The sequence below is a fragment of the Rosa rugosa genome, chromosome 3 (genome assembly GCF_958449725.1).
Source record: "Rosa rugosa chromosome 3, drRosRugo1.1, whole genome shotgun sequence".
Lineage (NCBI taxonomy): Eukaryota > Viridiplantae > Streptophyta > Magnoliopsida > Rosales > Rosaceae > Rosa > Rosa rugosa.
Genome location: NC_084822.1, coordinates 30396363 through 30407712, shown reverse-complemented (window position 1 = coordinate 30407712; position 11350 = coordinate 30396363). Strand labels below are relative to the sequence as shown.

General features: G+C 39.5%; 2 long non-coding RNA genes across 2 annotated transcripts; both read right to left on the bottom strand.

The window, feature by feature from the left end:
- Positions 1-988: 988 nt before the first annotated feature.
- Positions 989-3910, bottom strand: LOC133740906 (uncharacterized). The gene is made up of 3 exons (XR_009861495.1): positions 2924-3910; positions 2262-2338; positions 989-1269 (listed from the first exon to the last, which is right to left on the bottom strand). It is a non-coding gene; the product is annotated as an uncharacterized LOC133740906 (long non-coding RNA).
- Positions 3911-7543: 3633 nt separating this feature from the next.
- LOC133740723 (uncharacterized) lies at positions 7544-11085 on the bottom strand. The gene is made up of 3 exons (XR_009861384.1): positions 10099-11085; positions 9437-9513; positions 7544-8444 (listed from the first exon to the last, which is right to left on the bottom strand). It is a non-coding gene; the product is annotated as an uncharacterized LOC133740723 (long non-coding RNA).
- Between the last annotated feature and the right edge of the window lie 265 nt (positions 11086-11350).

Genomic DNA, 11350 nt, shown 5'->3' with positions numbered 1-11350 from the left:
CTAGGAATCCTATACACACAACGAATACTAATCACATACAAAGTTGGAAACCAAGTCCAATTAGAACACAAATTCTAAACTAACACGAATTAGAAATTAAAACAAACGCCAATACAAACAACAAATCCTAAACAAACTCTAACTACAAAAATCCATATACAACACAAATTAGAAGTATAAAATGTCACAAACAAAAACCTACAACAATTATTTACGATTACAACTAACAAAAATCAGATTATATTTGTATTATTTACAGATTAAGAACACAAAATCAGATTATATTTTTACAAGTTTTGATTTCTATACAATCCTAGAATCCTAAAACGCAAACATATATACAAGAACACGAAAACAAAGATCAAACAAGGGGGTTTTGGGGTTTAAAACGAAAATTTCAGAAACTTTAAAAACCTAAACGATTTTGAATTTACAAGAATGGATGAAGGAAATTTTTGGAAAATAATTTATCAACCACAAATCAAGCTCAATTCGTTACATGCATCCTTAATCCTTTACTAGTTACCATGAAAAGTTCTCAACCAAGAAACAAAGTTAAAACCAAACAATGTCCCTTTTTTTACTTCCCTTTACTCAATTGATTTCGCAAAGCACCAAAACAATCTATTTCGAAACATGCATCGCACAATCAAAGAAATCTTGCAAAAATCAGATTTCGAGTCATTAAGTTCATGTGAAAGTTTGGTTAATAAATATGCAAATCCAAGTACACAAAGCATGTCAATTCAAAGCATACACAATCTGATTTCAACTTATGTCCTAAGCCTTTACTACTCATTCAAATTAGGGTTACAAAGCAGAAACTTAATTACTAGCTCCAATTACATGCAATTACTCTAAGTTTCGAACTAAAGAACAAACACATGTAAAAGATATCAATCAAACAAAACCAGATCATCATTCCATAGTTTCGGCAACCATCAAAGATCAAGAACACATAAACAAATATCACATTGAAAAGTGTCACGCCCCGAATTTTGAATAATAAATTCAAATCCGAAACATGAATTAAACCACTTAATCAAATAAACGTTCTGAATTTTTTTCTCAATATAATCTCACCACAAGGTACACAAACTCCAAATCTCGAAACCTCGAGTTCATTATTACAATTCACTCTCACAAGCAATATTGTAAAGCTCTAAATGAGCATAACACACCTCACAACTTACAATTGCTGTAAAACTCTAACAATTGCTCTAACCGCACGATCACCGTCCTGGTTCTCCTGTCCTGTAGGATTACCCGCTACACAATTTGAATAGTGTACCGGGAGTTGCAACAACACAAAACCCGGTAAGCTTTTGACAGCTAGTATGAGTAAACAAGAAAGAATTGTTGATTTATTTCCTTACAATTATTATAACTCAACACGATCACCATAAAAGGAAGGATACTCTTGAGGCTCTCTTTTAAGAACTCATTCTTAAAAGACTCAAGTATCCTCAACACTTCTCACATAAGACCCCTCACAGTCTCAAGTAACCTCAACATTACCCTCACATCACTACTCAACAATTGGCAGACAGACTCATTATATATATATAGACCCTTATGAGTTACTCTCAATTTCCCTCATAAGGTTACCACATATATATAGACACTTATGAGTTACTCTCAATTTCACTCATAAGGTCACTCCACATTTGGCAGACAGACTAATTATATATATATAGACCCTTATGAGTTACTCTCAATTTCCCTCATAAGGTTACCACATATATATAGACACTTATGAGTTACTCTCAATTTCACTCATAAGGTCACTCCACATTTGGCAGACAGACTAGAGCTCTAACTGAACGTAACCACTCGTCCGGCCACAGACGTGATTACGATTTAATACTATTAATAACCACCAGCCCGGTACGAGAGCGTGATTCACTAATAGATGCCATGGTCACCTCGTGACCTAGTGATCTCCACAGATCACAACAATTTATTGTTCCTCAACAATAAAACTCAACACCTCTCACAATATATTGTTTCTCAACAATAAACTCAATACCTCTCACAATATATTGTTTCTCAACAATAAACTCAATACCTCTCACAATATATTGTTTCTCAACAATAACTCAACACAACTCCAACAATACATATTATTTCTCGTAATAATATATATACAGACATTCACACAGGAATGTCTAGTAACACCAACAATAGTTCATATGATTGCAACAAAATAAAGCAATTAATTGTATTGGGTTCGTAATATGAACCACGTGAGGTTTACTCACCTCGATAATCCCGCTGCGTCTTCAATTCAGCTCAAAATACGATCCACAATCGTCCACCAACTCAAACCGTCAATCACCTAGTCCAATAATGATCTTGACTTAGCCAACAACTCAAAAATGTAATTAAACGACGATCCAACGCTCAGATCTTCCTGAATCGCCTTTACTAACATCTCCACAAAATTATATGAAAATCCGACGGTCGGATTCTCACGAATCGCCTTCCGAATTACTATTTCTCAATTATACGAAGATCCAACGGTCGGATCTTCGCCCGTGACCTCACAAAGTCACCGGGACAGTCATACGATCAACATATCGAATCTACCATTCCATCAGACGGTCTGATCTTCACAGATCACAAATCGAACGATCGAAATCGATCGAAACTTAAAAATTCATAACTTAATCATACGATATCCAAAAATTATGAATTATATATGCAAACGATCGTATCGACACGTAGAACACAAAAATGGACAGAAACTGTCCTTGGGGTGGCCGGAGGTCGCCGGAAACCACCATCACAGTGGCGGCACCGCCACCCATCCAAAGTCAAAATTAGACAAAACTCCCAACATGAAAGTTCTTCATCTTAACTCGAATTGAAACTTTCATAACTACACCAAAGTCAGATTATGAGCCAAAAAGTAGAATTTTACCTCGCAAGTTTTGAAACCCGAAGAACCCTAGTTTCCCAATCTTCAAAATTCGATCACCCCGGATCAAATCGCTGCAAGCCTTCTTGGGGATAGCTTCTACTTCCTCTGGGCTAGAAAAACCCTCAAAGAACTCGAGCTATAGTGGCCGGAGCTGGGAGAACCAAGGTGGCGAAGGAAGACGATTTCCAGCTCGGTTGTGCGGCTTCTCGGTCTTCTAGCGGCCACCACGATGGTTATCTCAAGTCGATGTCTTCTGGAAAGTTGTAGAAAACTTCACGGTGAGAAAAATTGCTTTTGGAATCAGGTCGATCGGAGGCCTGTAGAGGAAGATATGGCCAGACAAAGTAGAGCCCAGAAAAAGTGGGGAAGAGCGATTTCGTCTCCGACGAGGCTCTCTTCTCGACCTTGTAGAGCCTCATACAGCTCGTATTTCACTTCGATTTCTTCTACAAACTCGTAAAGGGGGTCGAGACCAGAAAAACCCACTTTGTTTCACATCAATCGGTGGCCGGATGAGGAAGAACGAAGGTGACGAAGGGAGGGGGTCGCGGCTGGTCTCGGGAGAGAAATGGGGAGAAATTTCTGGAGTTCCAGAAATTCTGTCCTCATTTGCAATATTCGGATTTTTTTTCATATTTATAGAAAATCCCAATTTTCAAATATTCGTAACTTATTCATACGAACTCCGAATATTACGTTCCATATGTCCACGAACTCGTATCGACGCGCTCTACAACTTTCATGAAGGAAGTTTTCCCAATTTCCCAATGTATAAAAAGTCAACTCCTTTGACCCCCCTAAAACGTTCAGTTTTCAAAATAAAATCGTTCGAACTAATTCCACACTCCTCCAAGCTTCGTACTCGTGTCCACGACCACGAAATCATTTCCAAAACGTCATTGGAAATTAACTTGAATTTTTTGGGTATTACAATCCACCCTCCTTAAAGAAATTTCGTCCCGAAATTTAAGCGCAAGTTAATTGCTCTCGATTACGGTTAACCTAACCATCGAATCTCCATCTTTCCCAAAACTGTAGTAATCTACAAAGCCACAGCCCTTTGTATAAAAATACATTCTTATGGCCACTAAATCCTTCCATCACGATGTAAATTCACAAAACAACTGCTCAACATCACTCCACATCAATTACACAAAATCATCACGTGGATCATCTCATAGATCTTCACATAGATCTTCACATAGATCATCACATAGATCTTCACATAGATCATCACTCTGTACTGGCATACAAGCACAGTAAACACTCCCACAAAGCGTTTCGCTACTCCATTAGCATCACGGTAAATCTCTATAGTAAAACTTAAGCATGCACTATTCTACACAACAATAGAGATGCATCACTCAAAACAAATCATCCCCAAAAGCATGCCAATAAAATATGTCACCCAGTGATGATGACTTGGGCTTGCTCAATCCTTGGGCTAAGCATTAGGGCTGGTCATTTGGGCCTGAAGAAATCGGACCATCCACATTTCGAACCGGCCCAAACCAATTTGGGTTTAACATTTGGGCCTACTATTCGGGCCGAACGATTGGGCTTAACATTTGGGCCTACCATTCGGCCGAACCAAACGCATTTTGAATAGGCCCAACCAAATTGGGCTTACTATTCGGCCCACAACTTTTTAGCTCGGCTACGGTATGAAATTGTACATACCGTAGGTATACCGTATATACGTATGCATACCGTACAGACCGTATATACGTATGCATACCGTACAGACCGTATATACGTATGCATACCGTACATACCGTATATACGTCCGTATATCAAGCATATACGAGATCCAAAAATATTTGTAAGAGGTAAGGTTCTAACTCCCGACCTCGAACACGAAGGTTTTGCTCCCAACCACTGAAGCAAGAGCTGCCTTCATTAATATATGCTCACGTGTTATATTTATTATGTCATAAGCTAACATAATAAAAATAAACGAGAGGCAAGGTTCGAACCTCTGACCTCTTGTACAAGAGCTTTGCTCTTCAACCACTAGAGCACCAGCTGCTCTCGCTGTTGTCCTCACAATTCTTTTATTTATTCTATCAAAAGCGATAGAATTAAAAACAAACTGTCGGTACACTCCACGTGCCACGACACGTCTCTTCCGTGATTTACGGAAAGCAAATCACTTTCGGCTAAAGCTGTCTGCCACAGCGTCTCGAGGTTCGGCCTGTCCCCTTACACGCTCAACACGCGCCAACAGCTTTTCCGGGTTTCGGGGCGACTTTAATCCAACGCGTGGATTCAAATTCTGAGATCGTTCATCCAACGGTGGAGATCTGCTCACCTTGTTCTATAAATAGGTGCATTCTGGAGAAAAACTGTTCACTCCAAAAGAAAAGAAATTTTCTTCCGAGCTCAAGTCTTTCTCTCTCAACTCTTCAGCCTTTCTCTTCTCAAATCCTTTCTTCATCAATTTCAATCCTTCTCTTCTGATCTTCTCTCCCATCTAGTTGATTCAATCCCATCTTTCCTCTGAACTTTCAGATCTTCAATCTTTTCCTCCAAATCTTCAATCCTTCTTTCTCAGATCTTTTCTTCCATTTGAAGATTCGATCTCATCTTTCCTCTGAGAATCTCAGATCTCCAATCACCAGTTCAACAACTCCAATCCTTCTAACAAAATCTCCCTCAAACACTAAACCATGTATTCCTCGATTTTCACATCCTCTCACCCCATGACCCAAGAGCCACGAACTCTGCAACTAATGGAGCTCCAAACCCCGCAACAAATGGAACCACAACAACAGCAACCAACAGAGGAGGGAGGAAACACCCTAGCAGCTGGAAGTAGTGCCAACATGGATTTCTGGCGAAGCCGTACCAGGTGGATTCCTACTCCAGAACAAATAAGAATCTTCAAGGATCTTTACTACGTCAAGGGATTTAAGTGCCCAACTACAGAGCACATTCACGAGATCTGTCTCCAGCTGAACCAGTATGGGTATGTTGAGGGTAAGAACATTTACTTTTGGTTCCAGAACGTCAGGGCTCGAGAGAAGCAGATGAATAGGTGTAATCAGGCTGCTCCAGTGCCCATGGGAACTAGTTCTCTTGGTACTGGTAGATCCATTGATCTCAATTTTGGGTCCACTGGTTCTACTGGTGCTGGTGGATCCATCGACATCAATTTTGGGCCAGCTGGTGGATCCATTGACATCAATTTTGGGTCCACTAGTTCTACTGATGATGGTAGATCCATTGATCTCAACTTTGGTTCCACCTATTCTACTGGTAATGAAGGATTTATTTATTTAAATTTTGTTTCAAAATCTTCCTCACCCTTCAACACTAATACCAGTACAACTCTTTTGGCACAACAGGAGGACAAACATCCCTGCAACAACGAGGAGGAGATCACCAGGAGGTTCAAACTCTTCCTCTGTTCCCCGTGCACGGCGAGGACGTCTTTGGTAACCTGAAGACTACTTCCGAGGAAGGTAGTGCACATGATTACTATTTCGGTGGCTCAGGCGGTTACAACCGTGGATCTCCAGTTTCTCTTGAGCTCAGCCTCAATCCATCCGGAGCTGCTGACTAGGCTTAGCATAGCATAGTCCTCGTTTTCCTTTTTTTTTTTTTTTTTTTTTTTTTTGTAATATAAAATCAATAAGATGGTGTGCATGTTTTCTTTTCTTTTTGTTTAACCAACAACAACACCAAGGATCGAACCTTGGTCACCCAATACTATTTTCAAAACCATAAACAACTCTACTGCACACATCTTTCATAATGATGCAATAAAAACAATCACTCAAAAGAATCCAACAATCAATTAAGTCGCATCGAGGTCTAGCTAGTATCCTCTGAGTCAAACCAAACACAAACAATTTCATCGATAGGATTAGGAATTTATAAAGCTAAACACATCCTGAGTGAGCTAGGAAAAACCCACGTCTTTAGAGTTACTCTTACAACTCTTATAGAATCTCGATAATTCCATCTATCAATTGCTTCAACAAAAACTCACCACAATTCAATCCCTAACATTTAGCGATTCAGAAATCGAATCAAACTCCATATCACATAGTAATTCACTTGAACCACTATGGATACCTAACAAAGTCACTAAAATCAATATCTGAAATTGCGTTTAACTATATCACCTAAAATCAATCACCAAAGGCAAACCCTTGCCTGACTCTAACATGTCCTCCATGCTTCTTCTTGCACCATACATAGGCCTCAAAATTCAATTTCATTCACTTGAACAAAACTATATTCACAAGTCACGGTCAGGTCATCAACCCATGGTGTTCAAATGAATAAATTTCAGATCCAGTTTTCCTTGTGAATCGTAACGTATCGTTCCAAAATGATGCAAGCAACATCAACCACGTATATAAGACACATCTCGCGAACTCAATTCAAATTCCGAATCACCAAAACTACTACTAATTCCAATTCTACCAACAATCTTGATTCTGAAGGAATTATAGTACTCAACGACAACCCAAAACAATGGTCTCTCATCTCTAACCATCGAGCACAAAATAAAATTCTTGTCTCGCACCTCAAACCCTGCTTAACAACTTACAAGCACAAGGAAGAAGTAACCACAATAATTTCTTCCCTAACCTCAACCCTACTAACAAACTCTACAAGGACATCTCATTACAAAACAAGATATCTATTATTTGACATGTACATCTCATCCAAAAACATATGTACGTCCAACTTAAGAAGGCAAACTTTCTATCCATTAATACTCGTATCCACACTAGGTACGTGCATAGGTCCACATCATGCCTTCAACCAAACACTTCAACATCCAAAAGAACCTCACTTCCATACAACAATCCTCGTTGACTTAACAGAGTTGAATCAAGAGGTTCCTATTCCTCAAGGATTGTAACTTGCGGCCACTGAACTTATTCCCATACGAACCTACAAGACAACTGTAAGGTTCTAAGTACAACCCCTTCGAATATCCATCACCTAAGGAGTATAGTATGCTTGGCTAATACATGTATAACACTTAAAACACAGTATAAGTCAAATACAATTTCATATTAACCAAGTCAATACTATAGGGAAGGTATTCACGTTCCCTAAACGACCTAGCGGCCTAAACAACTCCCAACACTCACGCATACCCAATGACTTAGCCAATACCGAAGAGCACACGATGGGGATCCGCTGCAGACGGGCCATCACTCGGAAGGTATTGACACATCACCAAATATGCACCTTACGCTCTGATACCAAACTGTCACGCCCCGAATTTTGAATAATAAATTCAAATCCGAAACATGAATTAAACCACTTAATCAAATAAACGTTCTGAATTTTTTTCTCAATATAATCTCACCACAAGGTACACAAACTCCAAATCTCGAAACCTCGAGTTCATTATTACAATTCACTCTCACAAGCAATATTGTAAAGCTCTAAATGAGCATAACACACCTCACAACTTACAATTGCTGTAAAACTCTAACAATTGCTCTAACCGCACGATCACCGTCCTGGTTCTCCTGTCCTGTAGGATTACCCGCTACACAATTTGAATAGTGTACCGGGAGTTGCAACAACACAAAACCCGGTAAGCTTTTGACAGCTAGTATGAGTAAACAAGAAAGAATTGTTGATTTATTTCCTTACAATTATTATAACTCAACACGATCACCATAAAAGGAAGGATACTCTTGAGGCTCTCTTTTAAGAACTCATTCTTAAAAGACTCAAGTATCCTCAACACTTCTCACATAAGACCCCTCACAGTCTCAAGTAACCTCAACATTACCCTCACATCACTACTCAACAATTGGCAGACAGACTCATTATATATATATAGACCCTTATGAGTTACTCTCAATTTCCCTCATAAGGTTACCACATATATATAGACACTTATGAGTTACTCTCAATTTCACTCATAAGGTCACTCCACATTTGGCAGACAGACTAATTATATATATATAGACCCTTATGAGTTACTCTCAATTTCCCTCATAAGGTTACCACATATATATAGACACTTATGAGTTACTCTCAATTTCACTCATAAGGTCACTCCACATTTGGCAGACAGACTAGAGCTCTAACTGAACGTAACCACTCGTCCGGCCACAGACGTGATTACGATTTAATACTATTAATAACCACCAGCCCGGTACGAGAGCGTGATTCACTAATAGATGCCATGGTCACCTCGTGACCTAGTGATCTCCACAGATCACAACAATTTATTGTTCCTCAACAATAAAACTCAACACCTCTCACAATATATTGTTTCTCAACAATAAACTCAATACCTCTCACAATATATTGTTTCTCAACAATAAACTCAATACCTCTCACAATATATTGTTTCTCAACAATAACTCAACACAACTCCAACAATACATATTATTTCTCGTAATAATATATATACAGACATTCACACAGGAATGTCTAGTAACACCAACAATAGTTCATATGATTGCAACAAAATAAAGCAATTAATTGTATTGGGTTCGTAATATGAACCACGTGAGGTTTACTCACCTCGATAATCCCGCTGCGTCTTCAATTCAGCTCAAAATACGATCCACAATCGTCCACCAACTCAAACCGTCAATCACCTAGTCCAATAATGATCTTGACTTAGCCAACAACTCAAAAATGTAATTAAACGACGATCCAACGCTCAGATCTTCCTGAATCGCCTTTACTAACATCTCCACAAAATTATATGAAAATCCGACGGTCGGATTCTCACGAATCGCCTTCCGAATTACTATTTCTCAATTATACGAAGATCCAACGGTCGGATCTTCGCCCGTGACCTCACAAAGTCACCGGGACAGTCATACGATCAACATATCGAATCTACCATTCCATCAGACGGTCTGATCTTCACAGATCACAAATCGAACGATCGAAATCGATCGAAACTTAAAAATTCATAACTTAATCATACGATATCCAAAAATTATGAATTATATATGCAAACGATCGTATCGACACGTAGAACACAAAAATGGACAGAAACTGTCCTTGGGGTGGCCGGAGGTCGCCGGAAACCACCATCACAGTGGCGGCACCGCCACCCATCCAAAGTCAAAATTAGACAAAACTCCCAACATGAAAGTTCTTCATCTTAACTCGAATTGAAACTTTCATAACTACACCAAAGTCAGATTATGAGCCAAAAAGTAGAATTTTACCTCGCAAGTTTTGAAACCCGAAGAACCCTAGTTTCCCAATCTTCAAAATTCGATCACCCCGGATCAAATCGCTGCAAGCCTTCTTGGGGATAGCTTCTACTTCCTCTGGGCTAGAAAAACCCTCAAAGAACTCGAGCTATAGTGGCCGGAGCTGGGAGAACCAAGGTGGCGAAGGAAGACGATTTCCAGCTCGGTTGTGCGGCTTCTCGGTCTTCTAGCGGCCACCACGATGGTTATCTCAAGTCGATGTCTTCTGGAAAGTTGTAGAAAACTTCACGGTGAGAAAAATTGCTTTTGGAATCAGGTCGATCGGAGGCCTGTAGAGGAAGATATGGCCAGACAAAGTAGAGCCCAGAAAAAGTGGGGAAGAGCGATTTCGTCTCCGACGAGGCTCTCTTCTCGACCTTGTAGAGCCTCATACAGCTCGTATTTCACTTCGATTTCTTCTACAAACTCGTAAAGGGGGTCGAGACCAGAAAAACCCACTTTGTTTCACATCAATCGGTGGCCGGATGAGGAAGAACGAAGGTGACGAAGGGAGGGGGTCGCGGCTGGTCTCGGGAGAGAAATGGGGAGAAATTTCTGGAGTTCCAGAAATTCTGTCCTCATTTGCAATATTCGGATTTTTTTTCATATTTATAGAAAATCCCAATTTTCAAATATTCGTAACTTATTCATACGAACTCCGAATATTACGTTCCATATGTCCACGAACTCGTATCGACGCGCTCTACAACTTTCATGAAGGAAGTTTTCCCAATTTCCCAATGTATAAAAAGTCAACTCCTTTGACCCCCCTAAAACGTTCAGTTTTCAAAATAAAATCGTTCGAACTAATTCCACACTCCTCCAAGCTTCGTACTCGTGTCCACGACCACGAAATCATTTCCAAAACGTCATTGGAAATTAACTTGAATTTTTTGGGTATTACAATCCACCCTCCTTAAAGAAATTTCGTCCCGAAATTTAAGCGCAAGTTAATTGCTCTCGATTACGGTTAACCTAACCATCGAATCTCCATCTTTCCCAAAACTGTAGTAATCTACAAAGCCACAGCCCTTTGTATAAAAATACATTCTTATGGCCACTAAATCCTTCCATCACGATGTAAATTCACAAAACAACTGCTCAACATCACTCCACATCAATTACACAAAATCATCACGTGGATCATCTCATAGATCTTCACATAGATCTTCACATAGATCATCACATAGATCTTCACATAGATCATCACTCTGTACTGGCATAC